Here is a 27415-nt window from a genome sequence, read left to right on the forward strand (position 1 = left end):
GTGAGTGGGTAGAAAAAAAACTGACATTAACAAACTGTATCAGTCTTTAATTTGTTTTTCACCATGTTACGATGATAAATTCCAAAACTGTGATACACGTGACTATCTTGATCGTATATTGTAGTATATATAGTTATTTTTCAATATCTTTGAAACGAGGCTCCAAATGACTAAGAGAAAGTGACTATAAATTATGGTTAATAGTGTTTAGGGAATTTCATGTAAACTCAACCAACGTCTGAGCCTCGCTATTATTAATTTTGCTCAAAAAATTTTCTGCAATTGTCCCAACTCTGAATCAGTATCCTGAATTTTTTTAGACTCTTTATTCAACTGGTTAATTATCTATAAATATTGAAATTGATTTTGAAAAGAATCTTTTTGAAAATTCTCAAAATATTCTACAAAAAAATAGTTTTTCTTTTACCAAGATTTCAAGACGGGCTTTTATCTATTTTTTTTTTTTTTAGCACTTTTAATTTTTCCGAACAACTAAAAAATCGTGCAAACGGACTAGAAATATATGAAGTGAAGTATTCAAGTTAAAAAAAAAAAACTTTCGGGAATTTTCAACCCGTTCAGACAATGCTTCAGCTGATCAGAAAAATTTAGAGTGCTGAAAAAAATCGACCCATTATGGGCCTGGTCGTGAAATGTTTGGAATAGAAAATACAGATTCTAAGAATTTTTTAAGAATGTTAAAACAGCTCCTTTTGAAAATCACTTTAAATATTCACAAATAATTGAGCAGTTGAATAAAAAATTTGAAAAACTTCAAGGTAATGTTTAAAAGTTGGGAAAATTGCAGAACATTTTTTGAAGAAAATAAGAAATGGTGAGAATCAGACGTGGCTCGAGTTTGCGTGGAATTCCCCATAATCATAACGTATATATTGTCAAAAATACCATAACGAAGCACATTTCGTTTGCGAGGCAGGCGGATGTCACACATGGAATAACAAGACTCGAACGATGTTGGTATACGATTGAAAAATGAACGTGGAAAGACATTAGAATGCGTGCAGTTGACCCGGATGAGAGTCCAAAAAGACAGAAGAAACGTTGTTTGGTAAGCGTAGCTGATAGCTGGAGGTGTTTTTCAGTTTTCATGTCAGTCGAGAAGCGACGAAGCTGACGGTCACTGTCAAGTTTAAATCCTGGCTAAACGACAACGAGATCAGAAACATAGGCGTTTGATTATGGGGCATTCCACGCCAATTCGACCTAGGTTTAACCCTTGACCTCTTAGACTTGGCGCGCGATTTTTTCTACGATTGTTTTCACTTTGAAAGGTACTCTGTTTCTTTTTTTTTGGTTTATTTTCGACCCAATTTGAATTTTCTACAATTCTTACAATTAGAAACGATTTTATCGACCGACCAAAATTAAAAATTTGAAAAACTTCTGAAAAATCCTGCGTCAGATATCAAAATTTTCAAGCTGGGATCCGGAATGGCCCGATTTTCCCTTCTTACTGTTTTCAAGCTTTTTCCGAACAAAAACGTTGAAAAAAAATTAGAAGCGGAAGTCATTTTACTATGGATGATTGCTGAAACATTTTTATATGTTACATTGGATATATGAAAATTTTTTCAAATTTATCGAAAGATTTTTTTTCTTTTTGTTGTGCCCGTAAAAAAAGATTACGAATGTTAAAAATGGTTCCGAAAAATCTGAAAAAATTTTCAAACATCCCTTGTGACATATAAAAATGTTTCAGCAACCATCCATGGTAAAATGACTTTCGTTTCTAATTTTTTTAACGTTTTTTTGTTTTTCGGAAAAAGGTTGAAAAAAGTGAGAAGGGAAAATCGGTCCACTCCAATTCCAAACTTAGAAAATTTTTATATTTGACGCAGGATTTTTCAGAATTATACAAATTTTTAATTTCGGCCGGTCAGTAAAATCGTTTCTAAAAATTGGAGAAAAATCAAATTGAGTCAAAAAAAAAAACAAAAACACAAAAAAAAAATAACAGAGTACCTTTCAAAGTGAGAACAATCGTAGAAAAAATCGCTCGCCAAATCTGAGAGGTCAAGGTTAAAACCCAGGTCGAATTGGCGTGGAATGCCCCTTATACAGGTTGTGTCATATCGATTGTTGCAGAACGCAAAATCAGCAGCTTGCACGAGTGCAGAAAATTATCGGAATTGGGATTGAGATAGGAATTATGATGATGATTGACGTGACAATAGCAACAATAATAGAACAATCTTATCGTTGGCATCACGACTTTATCTGTCGCACAATCGATGATACATCTTGTAGCGGTTTCTCGGAATTGAGTATAAGAAAATCTTGGCAATAAATTTGTGGCTTGAATTCTAGCCACACGCGATGGCTATTTGTAGAGGTGATAAAAACGCACAAAAAATTAACCTCGACGTCCTAATGAACGAATGTAGCAACGAGTCTGTCGAAACTGATTTCCTGATTTTTGTATTGACAAATTTTTTTACCGGAATGATCTGACACGAGTAGATGACGAATTCTCTCCTCTTCCATTCGTCTTATGGATTTGACTGGAAATCTTTGGCATATACGAAGTTGGAATGGATACGCGTATTGCTTTTAATGGTGAAATTCATCGGCGTGGATAAAGAATTGCAGAAAACTGGAACCTCAACTTCGCTTTTATTTCCTTTACTTCATTGGCTTTTGTTATATTTCCTTATTTCGATACTGGTGGACCAGCAGCCTGCGATAAGTACGTAAATTCATGCTTAATACAGCGGCGAATTGTTGTTATGTCGAATCCAGTAATTGGTGACATCATTTACAGAAATTACCTAAGCTGACGCCACGCAACCGCGTAACCCTGAACGTCCAGGCGTAGCTTGCGACCGATATAACAACTTGGGCACTGTATTAACTGCGAAATAATCATTCGAGGCATCGAGAGTCGAAAATAATAATGCACGTAACAATACGCCATGAAAAACTGAAAAGGTTGTAAGTCGAACTAAGTGAGAAGAATTTCACCGTTTACATTATACAGCATGCATGTTTGATTTCAACGCCGTTTCGTTTTTACAATTAACAAACTCGCACCGCGACCGCTGAATTGTATCGACCGATGTAATCAAGCGATACTGTTCAACCATCGATTATTGCTCAAAGATTATTGTCCCAATCTGTCAAATAATAGATGAACAAAAATCAAAAAATTAATCCTCAAATATCTTTCAGCATGTTCGGTTTCTAATAATCGCCTCAGGGTTATTTCGCCAGGCTGTAAGCGGAGGCCCTAATTTTCTGTATTTTATCAGATTCGGTACATGTTTTTGAATCTGAAATTTCCCGACACTTCCAGGTATTCCGGCCAGAAAATAAGAGTTTCTCAGTACACATATACCACCTAGAATAATAATAAATTTTTTTTAAATGACCGTACTTTTAATATCGTCCAATTGATAACTTACACAAATCTATTTCCCGACGACAGGTTGTAATTTTCGTCAAAAGGCAAAAACAAATGTTGGTAAAAAGGTATATTATATTGCGTTTCGAGTCAACGTAACACGTGTTACGCAGCTTCGTATATACGGAGTTACAAAAACGTGCTAATTTCTTACAAGGGAATAAAATTTCAGACTTATTTATGAAATTCCCCGAGTTTTCCAGGCTTTTCCTGTGCGTATCATCCCTGTAACAATATCGGATAGCCGGGTCTCGTTTTCCGGAATACTCGCGCCTGCACGTCACAATCTCGCTTTCACACTTGCGTTCAAAGTAGCAAAGCACGGAGTCGGAAGGGGCGACCACAAGGGGAAGCTTTCGTTGCAATCAATAAAGTGGCAAAGGCACGACAGGCACAGCATCCCGCCGGGTTCGGGATTCTCGCCCAAGCGCAAGACTGCAAACCGAGGGGAAATATTACCGAGATATCCGAGAGCGTTCGCCTCGATTACAAGCTGCAGCGAAAAAGCTGAAAGCTGACTATTATTGGTTGTGTGATGATCGACAAAAAAAAAAAAAATATATTTTTTTTTATATATATATATATAACTAATTAACTAATTTTTTTCCGTGAATTTTGGTGGTTTAAAACGTAGAATTACGAATAAAATCATGATTATATTAGATTGGCTCTATTCCTTTTTTATGTTATTGTAATATTGAAAGGAGGGGGATGGTTTCTAATATGATCGTGATTTTATTCGTAAATTCTACGTTCCAGAACATCAAAGTGTTTACGGAAAAAAATGAAGACAACGGAAGAACAATTTTTTTTACGACCTGCGTAGTATTTTTTTTTTGATAAACTGTAGATGTTGAAAAAAAAATTGAATTTTTCATCTAAATCTATTGTTGTTTTTTTTGTTTTTTTTTCTAGTCATGTATGGAAATGTCGATAAAATAAATAACTAGAGCCAATTTCGTTGACATGAAATCTTACTAGGGCTACTCAAATATCAAGGGCAACAAAACCACCGTTTACCGATGTTATTGCACAGATTTCTCCAACATTTTCGGTCAGAAAATGAAAACGCCTAATTGATAAGCATTAAGGATCAAGTAGGTATCGAGAGAAAAATAAACGAATCGAAGATTGTAGACAAATAACTGAAACCTAAAATATATTTATACAAATCTCGGAATGAGAAACGAATTCTTTTGATATTTCAGGCTGACAAGTCATTAATGTAAACGATCATTATGATATTCGAATTCCAAACTTACGATTTGAATTAACGTTAACGGATTCGTATTTTATCGGTAAAGTTGAGGGGATGTCAGAGTGTACCGACCGAGTTAGAAGATCGCAGATTCGCTTTGTGTGTTTACTGCGTAATAGAATAGTTTTAAACTTCGGAAAATAATCGAGTTTGCAGGTGTGTTTGTGGAGGTATCCAGAGAAGTTCATAAAATTCATGAAAACACCACGAATATACTCGCTGAGGATTCTCACTCGGTTTGAGTTTACAGCGAGCTATTGTACGACTGAATCGCGTACGTTGTTTTATTTTTATGTTTTTTTAACGTAGATTGTCATGAATTTTTTGAACTGTTCTCAGTAACGACGCAAACACGATCATAAAAGGTATAATTCTCCGAAGTTTGCAACAATTTTATTCCTTACAAGAAGAAATAAAGGTGAAAATCGATTGCGAATGTTGTCGGTAAAACAGGGAGGCCCAACATCTTTCTAAGAAGACTTACTCTCGCTGTACGAGTCAACACTCGATTCATTTATTAGCAACATATCTGTACACCAAATCATTATCAAATTATTATATTGGTCATTTACGCAGACGTATTTAAAAATATGAAGATTGAAAATGCTGTAGTTGTAAACAGGAGCTTGGATATCGGTGCTTCGGTTGAAATTGATTGAAGATAGTTGAAAATACAGCAGATTAGTTCGATTTCCATTGCGTAGTCAATTTGTGAGTAATGATCGATATCGGTGCAATGTTTTAACGTTATAATATACATTCAACGAGGTCAACATTGCAATTAATGTAGAAGATCTTCTTCTGAATAAAAAAAAGGTCACCGTACAGGTTGAATTCATCGAATCAAATTGTAACTTTTGAAATCTTCCAATCGATCTTCGTATCTGAGACGAATACAATAATTTTATAATCACTCGATGTAAGTTTATCTCGTAATAAGATTAACAAAAGTATTCGTCACGCCAAACTCCTTAATTGAGCGTAAAATCCGCGCAAATTACAATAATATACACTGCGGGTCGACGCTTATTTCCGATTGATCGTTACAAACGAGACTACGTAGCAAATATCGGCAGAAAGAATCACGAGGATGCCGCAGACTGCTGCAGGCGTTACGGCGCCAGCGATAATTAATTATCTGATCGCGGTACTGGATAAATAATATCGTTGTAAAAACCGGTAATTCAAACTGCACAAAACGTACAAAGCCACTCACTGTTCGCCCAAGTGATGTATTTTCAGCAATTATTTATTCTTTCGTTTCTGCGCGTCTTTACTCATTTCTAACGCTTGTTTTCTCCTCGGCGTTACGGTTTCATCGCTTTCTTTTTCCTCTGTATATTTCACGCCGTTTTTTTTTTTCCAGAAAACAAAAATATCAAACAAGTCGGGACCACGCATATGTAGTAGAGTGTCCCAAAAAAACCGACTATTTTTTTTTTTTCAAAGAACATTGAAAAATCGTCAGAGTATCTCTAGAAAATGACCCTGTGAAAATATAAGCTCTTAATATTAATATTTAGAGGTGGCGATTTGTAATTTTCTATTTCCCATTTAAATAACATGGGAAAATTTTTTTTTGAAATTTGGAATTTTGTGATGGGATAACGAGCTACTTCATAAGTATGACAAAATCAGGTCTTATAGGAAATTTGATGCTCTACAAAAAAGGTCTGATTGACATTTTGCGTAAATCCAGCCGTTTCAAAAATATCGAGCCTCAAACTTCGGACTGTTTAAAATTATGCTTTTTTTTCGTAAATACAACAAAAATTAATTTATATGTATTATAAACCCAGAATCATCAACTGAACAATAAATATATGCATATATTTGACGGAATGCAGATCCGAAATTATTAATAATTTGACAAATGATAATTTTTATTGATTTTTAGCGAAAAATATTTACTTACCTAAAAAAAATCAATAAAAATTATCATTTGTCAAATTATTAATAATTTCGGATCTGCATTCCGTCAAATATATGCATATATTTATTGTTCAGTTGATGATTCTGGGTTTATAATACATATAAATTAATTTTTGTTGTATTTACGAAAAAAAAAGCATAATTTTAAACAGTCCGAAGTTTGAGGCTCGATATTTTTGAAACGGCTGGATTTACGCAAAATGTCAATCAGACCTTTTTTGTAGAGCATCAAATTTCCTATAAGACCTGATTTTGTCATACTTATGAAGTAGCTCGTTATCCCATCACAAAATTCCAAATTTCAAAAAAAAATTTTCCCATGTTATTTAAATGGGAAATAGAAAATTACAAATCGCCACCTCTAAATATTAATATTAAGAGCTTATATTTTCACAGGGTCATTTTCTAGAGATACTCTGACGATTTTTCAATGTTCTTTGAAAAAAAAAAAATAGTCGGTTTTTTTGGGACACTCTAATATGTAGGTATAATATTTATTCGAAACATTAAGACACCTATATTGGTCCTCTAATCTTTCAAGTAGTACGGATGCTTTATTTGAAAAATTTCAACGAACCCAACCGCATTGGCAAAGAAATTACACCTGTTATACCTAACAAAGTGCGTGCGACCTTTTCGGACGTCGTCGTGCAATATAGTCGAAAAGCATTGGTCAGCACTCCGAGAATAGCGATTCCACCTTTGCCTGACTGGCCGAGATCTCTATTTTCATCCCGCCTTTTATCGTCCTCGACAATTCCTGCTTAGCACGAAAATTACTGCTGTTTTTTTTTTTTTTTTCAATTTTTTCATCAGCGATTAGTTCTAAATCCAATTAACGTCAGGCTGAAGCGAAAAACTGTTCAAATTCTACCGTACCCTAAAGTAAACGTTAATTAAATTAATTCCGAAAAATTGATTGATTTCACGCATAATGACAAAATACCGGTTCAATGAAACGTGCGGATAATAATTTTTCAGCATTGAAGGGATTGAATTGAAATAAAATTTCGTTCGTTTCAGAGAATGATTTGCCTAATGTTCGATCAGTTTTGTCACTTTTGTTATATCGAGTCGATATTAAATTTCACGACAACTGTTCCCACGTTCCTTTCAAACTCGACAAGTCCCAAATAGTGTCGGTGAATTTGGTGATTTTTCGCTCGAAAATTTCAGTCGTTACTTACTTCGCGGTGAATTTTAGCCGGTAAGAAGTTCTTACAGAAGTAGGTACGTAACAATTTTATCGTATCTATAGGTATACGCGTGCATATACGATTAATGCCGTAATAAAAATAGTTGAAATAATGATAACAATGATGATAATAATAATAACTAGAAGAATAATTGAGCCGAAGGTGAAATAATTCGTATGAAGATGGATCGGCGAAGCATCTCGGGTCCGTCGGAATATTTTCCGTATGAATGATTTAATGACACATTGTTCCTCCTTGAAGAGTCTCTAAGTCCTTCTGCCAAACCCACCGGTGATTGCTTTCATCTCTGAAGAAGCATCCGGCAATGAGACAAAGGTCTTCCAATTGCGTAATGTCAAGCAGAAACATATTGCCTCGCGTTTTTTCTCTTACTCACACGAGTACGCAAATTTTCTACGCGTACATTTATGCGGTAAATTTTTTAGGCTTAACGTGTTATACGTGGGGCATTCCACCGCGAAATCGGACGGTTTGAAAAATTTTTATTTTTGAATTCATCGATTTTTTTTTTATATTTTTCAGTACCCCTGATGAGAGCTTTTCTGGAAAATTTTGATATTTTTTTGACGACTTGTTAAAAACAAATACTAAATTTTCCAAAACATCGCTCGTTTTTTGGGTTTTTTGTTAATAACTTTCTTAACAACGGTCCAAATTGAAGTTTCTTTGTTTTTGAAATCTATGTTTTTAGATGGCCATTACAGAAAAAAATATTAAAAAAAAAAAAATAATTGAAGTGTTTGTGATTAAGATTTTTGAGTTTTGAAATTTTAAATCGTGTTCTTGAAGTGAGCGTCCCTTTGGATTTTTTTTTAAAGTTTTTTATTGCAAACTACTGTTCTTTCGACAACTTTTAAGATCGGTCCGGTCGTGGGCCCTCCGTACTAACAATTTTTTTTCGATTTTTGAAAATTAAAAAAAAAAATTAAAAATTTCGCTATGAATCATTATAAGTACCGATTTTTCCCACCGTATACTCTTGTTTTACATATTTTAAATTAATCCTAATACTTTTTAATTATCAATAGGTGTTTGAAATGAATAAGTGAAGGTTAAGTCTATTTATAAACAATTGTAACGAACGTTTTCATTTATTTTCGTGTTTTTTTGAAAATTAAATTATCAGTGCTAGTTTTTGTTGCAAAGTATTTGTTCTCTCAGTGTAGGTATCAGACGTTGGTCGACTTCGCATAGAATACCTATGAATATAATACTCTAAGAATACAATATAAAAGCTGTATTCCAAAAAATTATGTTCACATGCAATGCAGTTTCAAGATACTCTCAACGCGTATAGAGCACAGTATTTGCAAAAAAGATCATTATTATTATTATTATTGTGTGACCTAACCGTCACTTGGACACGATTCAACAGCATTGGCTCCGAATTTTAAAATTCACTTTTAAAAAATTGGAGTATATTTTGATGGAAATTGGAAACCTTTGTACGTGATAATGGTAATGAAAAATCACGCAGTTGAATATTATCTCTCACGAGTGAGTAACTCGACAACGGAGAAAGCAGTCGCTGCACGTCGTCAGTTGCTGTAAGATATAAAAATATTCAACTCTATTCCCAGGCAGTTTAAATGCAGAAGCATATAACAGGTATGTATGTAAGGAAGTTAATTGGCCAAATGAGATATGCAGCCATCCTTTCTCGTCCGTGGGAAAACGATTATCATCATCTTAATGCGATCGATTGTTGTTTCGTTTATCTTCGTTTCAAGTCTTCTATCAGATTGCGGGATCAAAGGATGGTTATAAACGTAGGTGTACAGTGAATTTTCGCATCCCGTATATCTGTATACAATCATCCCATCACATAAAGTAGTTATTAGGAACTCTCGAGAAATTTCATCCTGCTTCCAGTATGAATTTCTATTATTCAATTCTGTCCGGACTGTAGGAGCGGATAAAAAACTTAATTGCTTTTGTCGCGCATTCGTTTGTCTACCTTTCAAAATTTCCGCTCGGCACTTTGACAGCATTTTCCTCTTTTCCCCGTTCTCTTTAGTTTGAATTTTCCATTCTTCAATCCTCTGGACTATCCCGGAAAGTGGAATAAAATGAGACTTTCATTCTCAGAGTTTTGACGATTTTCACAAACTAAAATGAAATAAATTTAGAGACGTGAAATAAAATCACAACTTTCAGTTTCAATATACAGTTCACTGAACTACGATTTTTAACTAAAAACTACACCAAAAGTTTTATATTTTCGAAAATGTTTAGTTGCCTGAGATAAGATTCTTCAAAATTCAGTTTAATAAACGCTGGTGAAACGATTTACAATTATAATTTAATAATGCAAACTGCAGAGTTTGAGAAGCAAAAATGACCCAAATAGCAGCGTTAGTGAATCGGGTAGAATAAGACCAAGCTGTAACTATGCAGAGTGAAAATGCAAGAACAATGCATTTCCAGTAAAGAAGACGAGGCATTTTTCTCAGCTGTGCTGCAGGGTCGTTGAAAGCTAAGAGGTGCACTTCCGCACCTAAGCCTCCTCAACGTCTTGGATCCTAGACTTTTTTCGTGGCGTAAAAATAACGCTCAGAGTCTAGCACGTGGTTCGAGTGATGTGGATCAGCTAGGAGTTTCGGAAAGTACGAGACGAAAGGCTCGGATACTTATAGATAAACCATGAAGGGTAGAGGTAAGGAGGACTATCTCCGTGTATTGGGATTGTCACTTTGCAATGCGTCATCTGGTGGGAAGAAAATCAAACTAACTTTACCAGGCTAACGGATGAGCGTTGACCGTGTTTTTTCGCCTTGTGGATGGTAGAACAGGTATATTATTTACGATGTTTCATTAATTTATGTGACACGAGTAATTTGAAACTGCAAGAATCACGATTTGCCTCCATTAAAATATTAAACGCTCAGGTTACGTGGTGACAAAATGGCGCCGACAACTGACCTCTGACGTCATGAGGACATTTTACAATCAAGATGGCGCTGCTGTAGCAAAAGTTCCGGAAAGCGCCAATCAGATTGAATCGTTATTGCTTATTAACGCCATTCCGGCGACTTGTCGAACCGCTAGTTGTCGCTTTTTGGTAGAAACTTTTTCAATCGAAAACCCATATGAGATACTTCTCCTTACTTCTATCCTCCGTAAGACGAACGTGTAACATATTCGGGGATTTCCGTGGCAAATAGAACGGCTAATTTTTCTGCTCTCTTTCAATTTTTTTTGCACTTTTTACACCGTTCAAATAGTTGACAGGATTAGCCATTTGAAAAATCGGGATTCAGTGATTCTATGAAATCTGGGTTGCCCGTGGAAAAAATTTCTTCTACGAATGAAAAATTCTTCTCTTTTCTCTCCCTACGTACAGGTCTTTGACCTCCTATAGAAAGTAGGTACCTAGATGTGCAATTCAATTGTACCGATCTGTGTACTTTTTGGGATTAAATATTATAAAATATTGTAAAAGTTTGGTAGTTTTTTTTTGTTTGATTCTCGATACCGATTTCAAAACGAAATTACCTCGTCTTCAAAGTGGGCACAAGTTTTCATCGAAATTCCATAGCGTAAATAATACGTAAGAGGAAAATTTAGTAGTCAATATTGTCGACATGCAGCAAGTATCTTGCAATTACAAAAAATGTTCGTTAATTTCAAAGTAGACTGTTGGAGATCTTCTTTATCGGCTCCGATCTACCGATTTCCTTCAAGGAAAGAAAATCATCTTTTCGTTCGATTTTCCAAGCGATACCCCGTGAACAGCGAAGGGAAAGCGTGTAAAATGACAGCTGCAAGCCGTTGTGGGAGGTTCATTGATTCTATTTTATGGGGTGTGTCGGGGACTTTTCACCGTCTGTGAGTGCAGTTGTCGGACATGTCGAACTGGGGCATTTTGTGCGTGTTGCAGCGAAGGGATTCGTTCTTCCACATGTGTATGTAGAAGAGGAGACAGACAAAACGCTTTATGTACGGCTTCCGAGCTCAGACTCGCCGCCGCGGCTCTCTGGAAATTAGAAAAGAGCGTAGAGATTTTTTTTTCATACTTGTGCATCACGCGAAAACGTTTCTCGCTCGATTTGCATTTTCGAACACATTTCTTACACCCGCGACATAAATCAGTGATTATGTACGTGTGGGATTCAAGCTCAGAGATTTCCGGAACGAGACTCATTTGGTTAATTCGACATTAGTCATTAGTCAGAAATAAAGAAATAGCTATTTTTAAAGAAAGCGTTTCAACAATTTTTTTTTTTTTTTTCTCATAGACCAGATAAAGGGGTTCTAATTTCGGTGAACGCAAATCGCGTTCACTAGTTTCGAATCACTCGTCAATGTAATAATAAAAATTGTATTAAAAATTTTTTCTCCGAGGGTGAATGGTGGGGAAAAATAACATCAAGTGTGTGGAAAATTTTAAACAAAACAAACCAAGTAAATTCGTACACGTACCGATAACTGATACAAGTATAGATAATCGGCTTAAATCCGAAGCTAATCGTAAGAAGATTCGAAATCATTAGAGTCGCGCCGTTGAATGAAAGTAGAGCAGCTGTTACCGGATGAATAATAGCGTTTTACCCTGCAACGATTTAATGTTGCGGTATGAATCAATGGCTGGGAAAACCGTGCTTATTGTTAGTCGGTAAATGATCTTCTACGGTGTAACGGTAGGTATAAAAATACAAGTCCTAGAGAGGAAAAGTTTTGTTGAAATGCTGAGCAGTTCGCTTCTTAGTCGACAGAATACGGGCTTAGCTTGTGTTTAATAACGTTATAATAACCTTTCGCCACTGTAGAAAAATACGAGAACTTCGTTCCAACAGTTGCTGTGAAAGAGAAATGACATTACCGGACTCAAGTAAAAGATGAAAATAATTTTTAGTGAAGGAAGAGACAGGAATGGAATAGAAACGTTTGCGTTATTCTTTTTACACGATGTTTTTTCGCGGAATGAAATTACACAACGATTTAACGTTTATCTGTTGGTAAATTTATACACGTGCCCAAATTTTATCGAGTATTTGAATATTTGCGTGTATTTTTGAAACTATTTTTATCAAATAGGAAATAAAATCATAAATGACGAAAAAGAGATTTATAATTGTTTGAGATATTATCGTCTTGCTAAATCGATATAACTTCATTTTTGCAAGTTTTCAAAACTGGGTCTCTGATGATTCACTCTGCGGTTTTTGTTTTTTAAAGTGACAAAAATTACACGGAAACTGGATTAATAATAGGTATAAAATTGTCGGTTGAAAAATAGTATAAAATATCATAATAACAGTAATGATAATAAATTATGTATCAATATACATAAACACGACTTATGAATAGAATGAAATTTTTAGGAGCACGAGGAATGTAAACGAAATAGATTCGTGTATCTTTTTCTTCACACAAATTTTCATCTACTTCGAATTATCATATCCTATTCAGTTTGATTCTTTAATTATACATCCTCAATCTTTTTATTGATCTGATTTTCCGATACAAAAAGTCCACAGTCGATATTGGGTGAAAAACGAAATGAAAATGATGAGAATGTAAACGTAGAGAAATATTAATGTTACAGCTGAAACAGTGCGATCTAATTTCAAATTTGTTGGCTACATTATATGAATTAAATTCAATTCTATAGATTTCTATAAAAAGTTTTATAAGATCGCTTCACAAATATCGCAAATATTACGAACTAGACTAACAGTGTGATTAATCATTTTTGTTTCAGGTATGCAGTCATCCATTACGTACCAAAAGAAAAAATAAAGGGGCAAGTATCAAACCGGCGATAAAAATGTAAACGCATAAATTAATCGCACGAAGCAAAATCCTGTGAACATATAATATACGAGTACCTACATTATCAGAGGTTTAAATTTATTGTTACTTTGTAAAAATTTGAAGAAAGTTGTCTGAAAAAAATAATTCGAATCGATAGGAAAATATTTTGTATTGATACATGACGATTTTATTTTAAAACAGTCAACTTATCTATGATTAAGGTATCACGTTCGGATACGAAGGTCAGGGTGATACGACGACGACCTTATCGAACGATGCGGCTTCTGACGATGAGCGAAATTCTAAAACGGAATCATGCGAGCGATAACAACCGGGATAATTATGCATACAACACGACGATCCTAAAACTATTTATTATTCAGGGATTACTGGGAAATGATTTCCCAAGCGTTCGTATAATTGCGTTTGCCGTGGGAGACAAGCTCGTGTTTTTCTCTCATCATGTAGGTTAACGTTTATATGCGTTATTCCGTTTTGGCGGGCATCTCAAAAACGCAAATAGATACGCTACTTGTAATTTTAGCGTGATCTTAAAGCAGAGATGCCGCGTACCGGCTTAAATCCTGAATCACATTCACACAGGAATAAATTCTGCGACACTTGTTTCGTTCCGCGTTTGAAGAATCTGAAAAACACGCTCCGCAAACATTAAAAATTTTTTCTTTTTTTTTTTTCTCTACAGATTTGGAATAATTTTTATAATTGTATTTCAAAATGACGTTAAACGCAGTCGCGTTTCTTTCTGTAATTCTGATGTCGTTCGGTTGGAAATCGCCGATTCGATAAATTGCGCATACACCATTTTATACACAACGTGTTCGCATTAAACGCGAAACAATTCGAAAGAGTTTATTAAGCAGGCATAATAATAACGATAGGCGGTGAGTGTGCTTGATTTGTTAACGATTCTGCCAACTGGGTTAAATATATCCAAGCCTTTTGCGTCACTATGCTGTATGTAGTTACGTACCTACAAAGTAGGCACATACAACGGTTCACATTGTTATACAGAACCTGCGTTACGAACGTTGCTATAAGCAAACAAAAATATGGTATATTTTTCCACACGAGGCGAACTGACTGACCGCAACGAATTGTCCTACTTTTATAAATTACACAAAGTACGAACCGAGCCGTAAATAGTTGAACGCATTATATATTCATAAGGTTATTCAATTTATGTATATACATTTTGCGACAAGTCAAGCCTGCCAATATCAATTAACGTTGTCATTCGTTTCAATATTTTTTTCAGACCGTCGAAAAAAAATCGCACACATCGATCAATGTTCAATTTCATTACGGAAATTTTTCTGATTTTTAGTGCGAGGTTGATATTCCGAAATTGAAAAGTTCCGAAAGAGACGGGTTCCGATTTTTTTTTGTCGCGAAACTTAAAGTAAAGAAATCAAACAAACTCAAGTTCTGAAAAAGTAAAATTTCGAAAAGATAAAATGGCGAAAGGGCAAAACTCCGACAAGTCAAAGTTCCAAGATATTTTAAAATATGAAATAATCGAAATTCGGAATGATCGAAGATTTTCGGTTCCGTGAAATTCTAGCTCAGTGAAATTTGACCACGTTTATCTTTCTTTGTATTGGATTTTCGATATTTTTACGTTCGGAATCCTGGTCGTTCCTATTTTCGGTTTTTCTGATTTTTTACACCCACTCGTTGAGTAAACTGCGTCGTGTGAATATATTTTAACTTTCGGAATTTCGTTCCATCGAAACGTTACTTTTCGGAATTTTTTCTCTGTCAGAACTTTGCTCAATCGTAACTTGAATTATTGGAATTTCATATTTCGGAACTTTGAGCCGTCGGCTTTCCGACCAGTCGAAACTTTGTTGTTTCGTAAAAATTTGCTTACTTTACTTCAAGTTTTACCACCAAATAATTCGGAATTACGAGTTTTCGGAACTTTTCAAATTCGGAACTTCAAACCTACCCCTAATTTTGTGCTTTATTGATCAGTTGAAACTACCGATAGTCGTAATTATAAGACATAACAAACCATTATCGTATTATTATAGAAGAAAGAAATTTTTTCTGTTCGCATGAGTCCAGTCTTATTTTCACAATAGCTAGAGATTATAAAAATTAAAAGTTGATATGCATAACAATAAATGATCCGAAGAAAGCGTCACGTTCGTTGTATCCTTTCACAGTTTGTTGGAGACTGTCTTTCGCAGAGCTTGTCGAGAATTTGATGCAAGACACGCTACGTAATCGTGCCTAGAAAATTCCAAAGTAACTGTGCACGCAATCATATTGATTATCAGCTAAAAAATAATTATAATGCTGACTTATGTACGTCAGATGCAAACCCCCCTTGTCAAAGTCAACTGCATACCTATGTACATAATACCTTCAGTTACGATACTGACATTTCGACGAAAGGTTTATCTCCCAGCTGATCGAAGATTTTGTCGTCAAATATTTACAAGAATTAGAAGAAAAAAGAAATGAATAAATACCCTTGCAATTTGAAATGTGATAACTAATTGTAAAATTGTGACAATAATTGGGGGGGGAAAAACAATAAAAATAAACACAATAATAATAATAGAGAAAAATGTAAAATCATTGTTAATACGTTAAAAATTTAATTCTTTTTTCACATCATCGAACGTTTTTCGTATTGAAACAATTTTTATACGAGCATCGTCAATTGCAAACAAGGGACTTAATTTCACAACGACTCGAAAGTCTAGACGAATTATTGATACCGTCAAACAGAAGTATATATTTCAGTTTGAATTGATTTTGATTTGAGGTCGATGCAACATGACGACTTTACGGTGAGTATTTGTTACTCCGTGTTTACAGTGATTGCTGACATGCAAAAGCCCTAAAATCGTAGAATACGATTGTATACATGTCGCAATGAGCGTATAATAATAGAATAAAACACGAGCGTCGCTTGCAAATCGATGATTCGTTAATTAGGCGACGTGCAGTTCCAAGGTGTGAAATTATTTCTGGAATATTTGAGACTATCCAATCGCATTATAATTTACAACATTCAACGCCAGAATTTAAACCCCTCCCATCATTTTATCGAGTAGAGTTGTTCAGAATTTTATAGCAATGCACAAAAATAGGTTTTTAAAGCGGTAATTTCGAACAAAGTCTCTACAATTTTCTGCTATCACAAATACCACTGTACATTATTGTTATTGTAAAATGTTGGAAAAAAAAAAAAAAAAAGTTGAACCGAGAAAATTTTCGCTTGCAATATAGCTTCAAATAGCTATAGTTCCTAGTTCCATACTGATTTAACATTCCTCAAAGAAAAATATCTTTTTGAACAAAATGACGTTTACTTTTGTAGCAAAAAAATTCGTGCTAAAATCTAAATCAACACTTCTAAGATTCAAAGTAACGTTTTCCAACGCGTGAGAAAAACCAAAATTGTAGGATACAAATTTCAGAGGATATATAATTCCTTTTGATAGTTTCGAGGTATTTTTCTCGAATTAGTTTAACGTACCGCGGTGAATTTAATTGGCGTCAAGTTTATGCAGGAAGACACGTGTCCAAGGAAATATCCGTCAGTTTCTTCCACAGACTGGTAATTGGATTATAGCGATCAGTTATCGCGGTATTAGAATCCCTTGAACTTGCGAAGGGTGTAATTTCTCCCTCAGGTAAGGGATGGAGGCGGAGCTTGGGGTGCAATTGCAGTTCAAGCATATGACTGTCATTTCCGCTGCGCGTTCTTTGCTCAGAAAAATAAACTTTTTTTATCGTAGGGGAGAATTCATACCTATGTATTATACTACACAGATTTATCCATGATCCATAAAATGGTATGATATTCTTTGAATTTTATTAGAGTAGTCGGAGGTCGAAAGGGATGAAACGCGCCTCAAGAAACAAGGAAGCAAATAGAGAAACGGAAGAAGTTTGTTTTAGGTAAACAAGCCTCTGCGCCACTAAGTTTCGAAATATAAATTACACGTAAAACTCTGTAGTTTTTACTTCGATTAAAGTTTATAACTGCAGATTTAGCCGGGAGAATATTTGGAAAACAAAAATGTATAGTTTGCAGTTGCGGGTGAATAGAAAAAGAAACTCAATAATTCCAAAATCTTCCAAAACCGTAATAGTTTATTCAGTGCCTGGTCACGTTAAAGTTATTAATTTCAATCTCGTTTTACGTTCTCAGCAGATGTGAGCAAAAAATATGGAAAAGCACAAAAAGGATCGAAAGTTGAAAAAGTATCCTTGTTTTATCTCCGGGCTTCTGATATGTTCCTGCTCAGAATTAATAGCAGCACATCTCAGAAAAAAGGTCGACTGATATGAAGAGAGCTTACTGATTTAGGGAGGCGTGATATCAGTACGGCATCCAACGATAAATCATGTCATTGCCAATTAGCGCAAGTCGATGATCAATCAGTAACAGTCATCGCGTTAACGGCAGCCATTGAACAGAATTTGATGGCCATCTGCGTGTCGTTTGTAGTTTTCATCTCAAGATCTTTATCTTCTTCTCGAAAAATGCGTTACAAGAAAAGGAAGACGAAGACACGCTTAGGTTACACACTTGTTTTCCAGACTTTTCTCTTTTTGAAAGTAAACTGCAGTTCAGTTAAGCAGCCTGTGTATTTTGTATGACAAAAATTGAAAAAATTGATACAAGGAACAGAGAACTACATTTTGTTAAGTTCAACTTTCCGATTTAGATGAAAGGTCAAGTCAATCGCGTCAAAAATGAAATTTTGGGTTTTTGCTTGACCTCGATGTTTTAAACTTGTCAATTTTTTCCAACGATAATTTGAGAGCGGGAGGACAAATTTCGTTAATCTCAGTCTCAATCGATGCTATTCTTCCTTACTTATTGTTAGAACTGATTAGATTTTAGGCGAAATTGATTTAACTGTTCCTGAGTTACTTGCTAAAATGCGAATTTTCCAGACAAACAATAACGCGAAAATAAGCATACCGATTTAGATCGAACGAGATCAATTGATTCGGATTGATATGCCTTAAAACCAATCTGTGTTTGAACAAAATTGGCTGAGCTATCTCGGAGTCTATTTTTTTGCATACTTCGCATTGCAAGTATATTTTTTTCAAAAAATCGTATATTTACATACTTTGCATTAATAGAAATCAGAAAATTGCAAGTACTATTACTCACAGTAGGATACCAGTAACCAGTAAAAGTGGCCCATTTTCTGCAAGATCGGTCCTTTCCGTTCTTCGTCTCTGTAAACAAAAAATGTAATTATAGATGCAAAATGAAAGTGAGTTTTGTAGCAATAATCGAAAAATTCGGCTCATGTTGCTATTCTTTTTCATTATGGTAACTCGTATGCAGCAACCACATGTCTAATCAACGATAGCCATTCTACTAGTAAATTCTAAAAATCAGAACAAGTAAAGTTTTTTTCAGTACAGCCTCCCAGATAATTCTAGAAACCAGAAGAAATCAAAATTTTCTCGGTACATCTTCCCAGATTTTGAAGTGGACACCCTGCTAGATTCTAGGACTAGTATTTTCGATTTTCCTGATACTTTTACCGATCAACCAAATAGAGAACTCTAGAAATCCGAACAAATAAAGTTTCTCTCGGTACTTCCCAGATTTTGAAACGGGATGCCTGCCAGATTCTAGGACTAGTCTGTTCGATTTTCTTGCCAGTTTCTCCCAAAAGCGAAATAGAGGGTTCCAAAAACCAGAAAAAATTAAAATATCTCGAGTGAAGCTTCTCAAATTTCGAAATAAGCATCCTGCTAGATTCCAGGACTAGTCCTTTCGATTTCTCTGCAAGTTTTTCCCATCAGCCGAATAGACGGAAAGCACCCTAGCTGCACGGCAGGTACCTCAGCATGGGGTATTGAGTAGTTTGGGTCGGGTTGGGTTGGACGAGACGCGCAGGAGCAGAGCGATAGGACGAGCAAACGAACGGAACGAACGGAATGAGCGGAACGAACGGAAAGACGGACGGAGTTACGGAGACTGTGGAAGTAATCGCGAGGGTAGCGCACCGGAATCAGTCGCCCGTCCAGACACCCCCGTTGACGGACTAAACAGTGCACCAAGGTAAGAAGAACTCGGTTTCCACCCCGACCGAAAGAGCGAAAGCCTCGTTAGGCACGAGTAGGTAAAAAGACACCTCGTCGAGGAGAACCGGATCCGCGAATAGCCCGATCATTCCGAGCCACGTTCTACACCCTCGGAAACGGTGATGTCAAAATTCGCGAGAAAGAAAGAAAAAAAAAAAAAAAAAGAAATAAAAACGATCGCTGCGGTCAATTCGGAAATTCAAAATCGGACAGTGTTGGAGATTGACGGAAAATAGACGCGAAATATGATCTACGAAAGTCCGTGTCGGGATTATTCTTACGGTGCACCTCGACTGAAATTTTCGAAAAATGAAAATTTACGAATAGAAGGAAAAGAAAAGAAGAAAAAAAAAACAAAAAAAACCTCATCTTACACCGTTCAACGTAACAAAGTTGATGGAAACTCGTTCCTCGTTTTTTATTTATGTGTGTTTATTCTAACGTGCATTTTGTTGCCCCAGTTACTAGCCGCTCGTTCGATAACGAATTTTGACGGGTGTTTCCGTGACGGATGATTACAGGCATAGATTTAAAGAACCGGAAACGCGAATGTTACGGTGTAACCGCGATCTCATGCACTATTTGGCTCGGTTGATTCATCCTCGTCCGTCGGACGAAGACGGGTGTATATCGATAAATTTCTTTCCAATGTGTGCAGGTAAGCTTGAATGCTGTCCGACTTTGAATCAATCAAGTTACTTTTGGGAATGACGTAACCGTTTCGTATTCAGGGTGCGGAACGTCCCGGATAACGCAGGTAATTGAAGAGGAGAAATTAAACGAGGCGAGTGAGTGCCAATTTTTTTTTTTTTTTTTTTTTTTTTCAAATAAATTTCTCAAGACTAAATAACTCTGCAGCGAAGAAAAAACAGTTCTTCTCCGTTTTTCATTAATCCAATTTTTTTCTTTTACCATGGTCGCACGCACTTGCGAAACATTTTTACACTCTTCATCAATTATCCGACAGACTCCGTAGTCCCGGATTTTCATTGCTTTTATTTTTTCCGTTGCTTGTTGCGCGACGAAAATCGATCGCTATCAGAGCTATAAATATAGGTGTATACGGTAACTCTCGCGATATTGAAAACGAGTTTCTTAATAGACTTGTTTCGATACCGTTTTCAAAATTGTCTATTGTTCATTTCACTGTTAATTAACCGCATCATTCGTTTCGCGATTTTTTCACTACGCAATTACGTCGAAAAAAAAGAAAATTCTGCTTATTGAACAAAAATTTTTCAAGGCTCAACCGATACAAATTTCCATCTTCGACCGTGTGAAGCAGCATCTTTCTCGCTATTTTATTCAATATACTTAATGCGCGATCATTCATTTTCATTTAATAGGTCCTGGGTCAGTTTTTCGCGGCTGTAGTTTTGGATCAAATTCAAATTTTTTTTTGGCGAATCACACGAGGACGGTCAGTTTTTACCTAATCGTAGCTCGCAGCACGAATACGTGAAATTTGTAGAAATACAATTGGCAAATAAAATTTAATCACACGTAGCTTTAAATACCCAGCGATGAGTCGCATGTGCAACTCAATTTTGCACATTAGAAAATCACTACAATGTATTCGCACGCGCTTGCACAGTAAACAGTGCAAAACTAGGTCCTGAAAACAAAAGCTTATCTTTATAAACCGACACCCTCCGCAAAAATAAATTAACAAATAAATCGCTGTAATAAATAGGTAGCTATACCGATATTTGTCAAATGGAAAACGATAAAATAGAAAAAAAAAATGAATAAAAAAATTATAGCCAGGTCTCTCATATGACTCGCGGGATCGTGAAATCTTAAACAAATGAATTACACTAATATTGGCCGACTAATGATGATTGTTTTTTTTTTTTGTCGTTTTTCTTCAATCATTATAACGTAATCGTGAATTCTAATCGTACATAAAGATAATCAATCGTCCAGGTTCTGAATTCTGGGTTATTAGAAAATATGCTGCGTAGTTTAGTAAGATCGATAACATATACGTGCACATGAAATTCATACGAATATACACAGAGAATGGATTTGTTCACTTTTCTAAATACTTCTTCGATTCGAAGAAAAGTCATTTAATTTTCAACAGGAAACTGGTCAGAAGAACAATTTTTGTTTGACGGACGAAATCACGTTTATTTGTAATAACGAAATTTGATCGCGATATTTATTACATTCGAAAAAATGTTATTGTCTATGGAAAAAAAAAAAAAAAATGCTAAAAGGTACGAATTGAAACGAAGATATCGAAAATCGGATTTCATCACTCTGACGATATGACAGGAAACACAAGGGAAAGTGCGAAAAATTATTAAAAAATTCTATGCTCAGAACTCTGAGGCTAGACGATTATTTTTCGGCAAGAGATGTTAGTGCCCAAGTTTTCTCAACCGGCAAAACGATTTTGCAATTTAGCCATTCGGCGCCTTGACGGCGAGACTCACAAGTTCAACTCTAGCGGGCCAATATAATGACTATTGGCTAGGCATTTGAATAAATCGATGGCATATTTCATTTGGCCCGACCTCCTTGTCCTGTTCCTTGACTCGAGTTAAGGATTGACTGGACGTTTGAAACCACCTCGCGGATTCGAGAAGGTCAGAAACACCGTAATAACTTATCGAAGTTTTTGGTGTATAAAGTTTGAAAGTGGAATTGTCCGAGGAAATTTTATCGTACGTGTCGTTAGAATTTCCGAAGGACTCATCCATCTACCTTGGCGTTGATTTGATCCTTGAATACCGTAATATCACCTTCGTTGAAAAGCTAGGCGTTGCCGCGTTTCACGCGATTTAAGTATGCACGTTTCAACGAGTATATTTTATACGATACCCGACGTGAGTTGATGTTTTTCACGTGCCGGAGACTCCGCTATTTTAACGATAACAACGCTATAAAGAAATAGAGAAGAAATATTTATTCGCAAAATGTGCGCATTCGATGTACGCGTATAACGAACGTATAAATCTGCGACAAATATTCGTCCGAGTATTTTTACACAAAAACATAACGACAAATCCGGATAATTTACGGGAACAATTTATCTCGCAATCTTGCTTGAGACATCGGAAGAATTTATGCAAAATTATGGGAATTCATTAATTTTTTCTTGAAAAATAAAATATATCGCAACGCCTGTTTCATACAAGAATTGTTAAAAAAATTTTCTAGCATTACTCAGAAATGTTAATTATATAAATTGTGAACACTGTTGAGTGGGTAATTATTTTGAAAATTAGGTGAAACTGAGAGGATTCTTATTTCCTTTTATTTATCTTTGTTTCACAGCGGGAAAACAGCTGGTGAATTTTCATAAAATATTTTAATCGTATATCATCGAGACACGCTTTACGGCCATTTTAAATATCGATCAAGACCAGCCTGAGCTTTCTTGTCTATCTGCCGGTGAGATCAAGGATAGGATACTAATTATAACACGTGTGAGTCACATTGGTTTTCAGGTGGATGCGAACCACTTTCATACAAGGTGAAGAATATCGAGTATTTCGTTATTCCCATTATTACTTCAATTAAAAGTATCTACCTAATGGGAAGAAAAATAGAATACATCACGTTTCCGTCATTGTACAGTTTTTTTATACTAACAAAATTCGCAGTTCGCTTGATATTTGTGCAATACAACCATCATATTCTTATTCAATTCGATCGATTCACCCACTATAAGTTCGGTCTTTTTTCTTGTGTTCTTGTATTCAAGTTTACCACAAATAATCATACCTTGATCGAATCTCTGCTTTACCAATCTGTTAAGGTCAAAATCAACTTTATCCAAGATCCTCCGGAACGCCGTGCATTACACATGCAAATTATACCCCTCGACTTCCGTCGTTCGCCTGCTGTATAACTATCCATAAATAGATTTGCACCGCGCTTTGGAACTCGTTGATTAATTTCACGTTGCACACTGCGATGGGCATCGATTAACGAAACCAGAATTAGGTGAAAACTAATTGCTTGGTAAATTCTGCGAGTGACGGTTTTCAAAAATCCTCAGTTTTTGAGGCAGCTAGTTTTGCAGCGTGGGATATTTTTATTTTAAAAAAAAAACAAAACGGTCCGGTGATAATTTATCCGAAGTGTGAAAACAGTCACGTTTGTCATGTTCTGGGTCAAGTGAACCATAAACTGGGTTTTAGGAGGTCAAATTAACGACGCATGGCAACGGTTGAGGGTACGTTGGTATACCATATTTTTCCCTTCTAAAAGGCACTCGTTGTTCTTTTTAAACCGAGCAGGTGAAACGGTCATAAACCGATCATAAATTCACTAATTTTCGACCAGCTTATGGAAAATAGTTCAAAGTGTACGTTAAGATATAAAAATTCTGAAATTTTTGGGCTTTGAGCCAACAGGTTGATAAATTTTATCAAGTTTCTGAATTGAACCTAGCGAGTTTTTTTTTTTTTTTGTGCCAAAGGTATAATTTTTTTAAATATCGAATCCATTTCAAGATGAATCCTCAGGGGCTGCCAAAAAAACAGATTTTTCGACAATTTCAGTCCCTCATATGCGAAGGAAATCAAAATGAGTTGTTTTCATTTCATAGTGGGATGAAAATGGGATCATAATCAAATCGGTATAATGAATATTCCATGGATAATCGAATTTTCTTAAGACATTTTGAATCCCCTCTTTGAAAATCTCAAGATATGATACTTCAAAATGTATAGTTTTTTACAGAATAAAATTAATACAACGTATTTACTTATTATTTTTTATTTTTTTATTTCATTTATTTTCTTTTTTTTAACCATTTCCTGAGGATCTACATTGAAATGGATTACATACTGGGAAATATCAGGCCGCTTTTCACAAAAAATTACGACAGGTCATGTTTGTTTCGCTTCGACGACAAGCAGTGATGAAAATCCGAAGACGAAGGTTCAATTCGAAATCGTGATAAAATTCGTGAATGTGTTTGTCATGAACGGTAAGGTCTAAGTTCCTAAAAGTTATAGAATTTTCGCGTCTTCGTGTACATTATAATATATCCAAATTGCAGCCAGGTCGAAATTTTCATCCTGAAAATCTATATGGAACATTCCACGCCAGGTGTACCAGCGTTGAATCCTCGCCATTTTTGATTTTGTTCAAAAAATTTTATCCAATTGTGGCAACGCCAAAGCAGTAGATTGTTTTGAATAAATTTGTATTACTTGTGGTTTCTGATAACGAACGTGTCATGTGCCGTAATTAAAAAATCTGAACAAATTCTCAGAAATCTTGTGTTAGGTATTAAATTTTTCAAGCTTGAATCCAGAGTGGGCCGGCAATTGCAAATTCTACTCTTTTTTGAAAACTAATTTGTTTCTAAACTAATTAGTCATTTGCGAATTTTTTTTTCCATAACAAAAATCCGATTTTATATACGAAAATGTTTGAGTAACAATCCGGGGGGTAAAAAATCAAAAACACCGAAAATCAGAATGTCCAGAATTCCGAATGAATAACAAATAGGAGAGAACAGATACTATCAGAAATTTTAAGTCCCGAATGGTGCCCAATAAAAAGCTGCAGTTTAGATAAAATGTATTTATTAGAGGGCTCTATTATCCGAAATCACTTACTTCAGAAAACGTTAATCCAAGAATTCAGAGATGCAGAATTTAATAATGTATAGAGTCAATATTCTAGAGAACGAATTTGTAGAAAGTTTCATATTCTCAAATGTCCGAATATTATAAAAGTAAAAGTTAGAACTTCGTCATCTAGAAACGGTGATAAACAGATATCCAGAATGTAGAAGGGTCATTATTCAGAATCGTGCGATTCGGAAAGATCAGTATTCCGAAAGCAACCGTATAGATGGCTTGCTACCAGAATTTCACATTCCGAGTCTATTTAGCCAATCTATTTTGACTTGTAAAATGTTTTATATACGGAATCAAACAAATTCTGCAATATTTTTATCTCATTAAAAGATTGAATACGACTTTTGACATCATAAACTTATATTTCTTGGCTCCTAATATGTTATGAGTTATTGACACTTCTGATATATTACGATTCTTCATTCTGACGATTCTGATACACTGCAATTCTATATTCTGGGCCTTCTATGAGATTATTACTCGGACTTCCAACCATTCCGCTTCTTGTTCCTTCGCATTTATAAATTCGAGTAGATGAAAATTCTACTTTATGATCCATCCGAAGGTTATTTCTTTGCGTTTGAGAGCAATCGCATTCGCCTCATTCCGCTAACAGCCTTTCGAAATTTTCACCAGTTGTGTATTACAAATTCTATAACTTCAAGCTTCGATACTTTTATATTCTATTTCCATTATTTCTAGCTTAGTGAAGATTCACCACTTTGTTCTTTCGTGATTGTGAGTTTTCGATATATTTATGTCCGGAATTTTGACCATTCTAATTTTTGGTTTTTCTGATTTTTTACCCGCAGCCGTTTTTAAAAATCGTAAGTAATACAAATCTTCTCGAAAAGATCTGAAAAAATTGAGTGTAGGTACTGTTTCGGAGTTGGGACAACCGCAAAAAAATTCTTTTGAATAAAATCAAAAATGTTGAGGGTCCAACGTTGGTACAATTGGCGTGAAATGCCGCGCATGATAATTATAATCTACTTTTGAAGGAATATCACACGATGGAAGGTCGTCCGTGCATTAGGGCGGGAGAAGTGCAATGAAATTCAAACAACAAATTGGGGTTTGTTTCGTTTAAAAAATCTCGACGCACGTTGGCTGACACGTGAGGACCAGTCACACCCATCCTCTGCGCCTAATTTGCAAATAGCTTTACTTAATTAAATTTCTTTCTTCTTCTTTTTTTTAAAAGCTCTTTCTCCAAACGTAATGCTCAGCTGCGTTGACATTCGCATTTCGCCCTAATTAAACGGGACTAAGTAATTACCTCTTACATGATTATAATCATACACCGTATTTACGGCGGTAACTGAAGCTGATTAACACATTAACCGCAATCGTGACTTGGCTGTACGAAAATTCGTAATATTTCGTAAATTTTTTTGTCGCGAATCACTTTTTACAATAGCCACGCAAAACGCGTGAATAAGTCTGCATTTCTGCAAGGTCCGGAGACTTGGCGTCGTTAATTTACTGCAAGCATTGTATGACCTATTCATGAACTAGGATTTGTTCGACGAAACTAGCCGGCGACCCTTGTCACTTTTGACACATGATGGATTTTCAAGAAGCGTATAACTTTTCACAGCCTCCCGTCTCACACCCGAAACTCAAGACTACCAAGCCTAAGTGTAATGAATATTTTATCTTGAGGAAAAATTTCGCAACTTACCCCGAGGCCATTTCTAGGGTGGGAAACTTTTGAGAGATATTTTCTCTCTTGGGAAATACGCTCCTTGAATTCAATCCCTACTCATCGCTTTAAACGCACGGCGTTAAGCCTCTGAGCGATAAAATAATAAGAAAATAATATTCAACTTTCAACATGTTTCGAGATCCAGCAAAAAGTTCACTGAACACGGTTGTTGCTTTTCCTCGATGAAAGCAAATTTGTAGTAATATATTTATAGGCCTTAAAGAAGTTTAATCTGAGATACAAATTATTAATTTTTTTAACATTTCATTCTAACGAGTAAATCATTACAAAATGTATTGCAATCACTAAAACTCATATAAGCTTTGGTTCTTACGATTCTACACTTGTTTTCACCAGCGTTAGAATTCAAAATTGTCCAAAGCTTAGCGCCAAACTTTACTTGGGAGTACAAAG

General features: G+C 35.4%; 1 protein-coding gene and 1 long non-coding RNA gene across 3 annotated transcripts in view; one reads left to right on the forward strand and one right to left on the reverse strand.

The window, feature by feature from the left end:
* LOC107223007 (protein piccolo) overlaps positions 1-27415 on the forward strand; it is a 59671-nt gene that overhangs the window by 9303 nt on the left and 22953 nt on the right. The window lies entirely within an intron of this gene.
* LOC124294949 overlaps positions 18756-27415 on the reverse strand; it is a 32841-nt gene continuing 24181 nt past the window's right edge. The window contains exon 3 of the long non-coding RNA XR_006904847.1: positions 18756-18823. This is a non-coding gene — a long non-coding RNA (uncharacterized LOC124294949). The remainder of the gene's footprint in view (positions 18824-27415) is intronic.

This window comes from Neodiprion lecontei, chromosome 1 (assembly GCF_021901455.1).
Source record: "Neodiprion lecontei isolate iyNeoLeco1 chromosome 1, iyNeoLeco1.1, whole genome shotgun sequence".
Classification (NCBI taxonomy): Eukaryota; Metazoa; Arthropoda; class Insecta; order Hymenoptera; family Diprionidae; genus Neodiprion; species Neodiprion lecontei.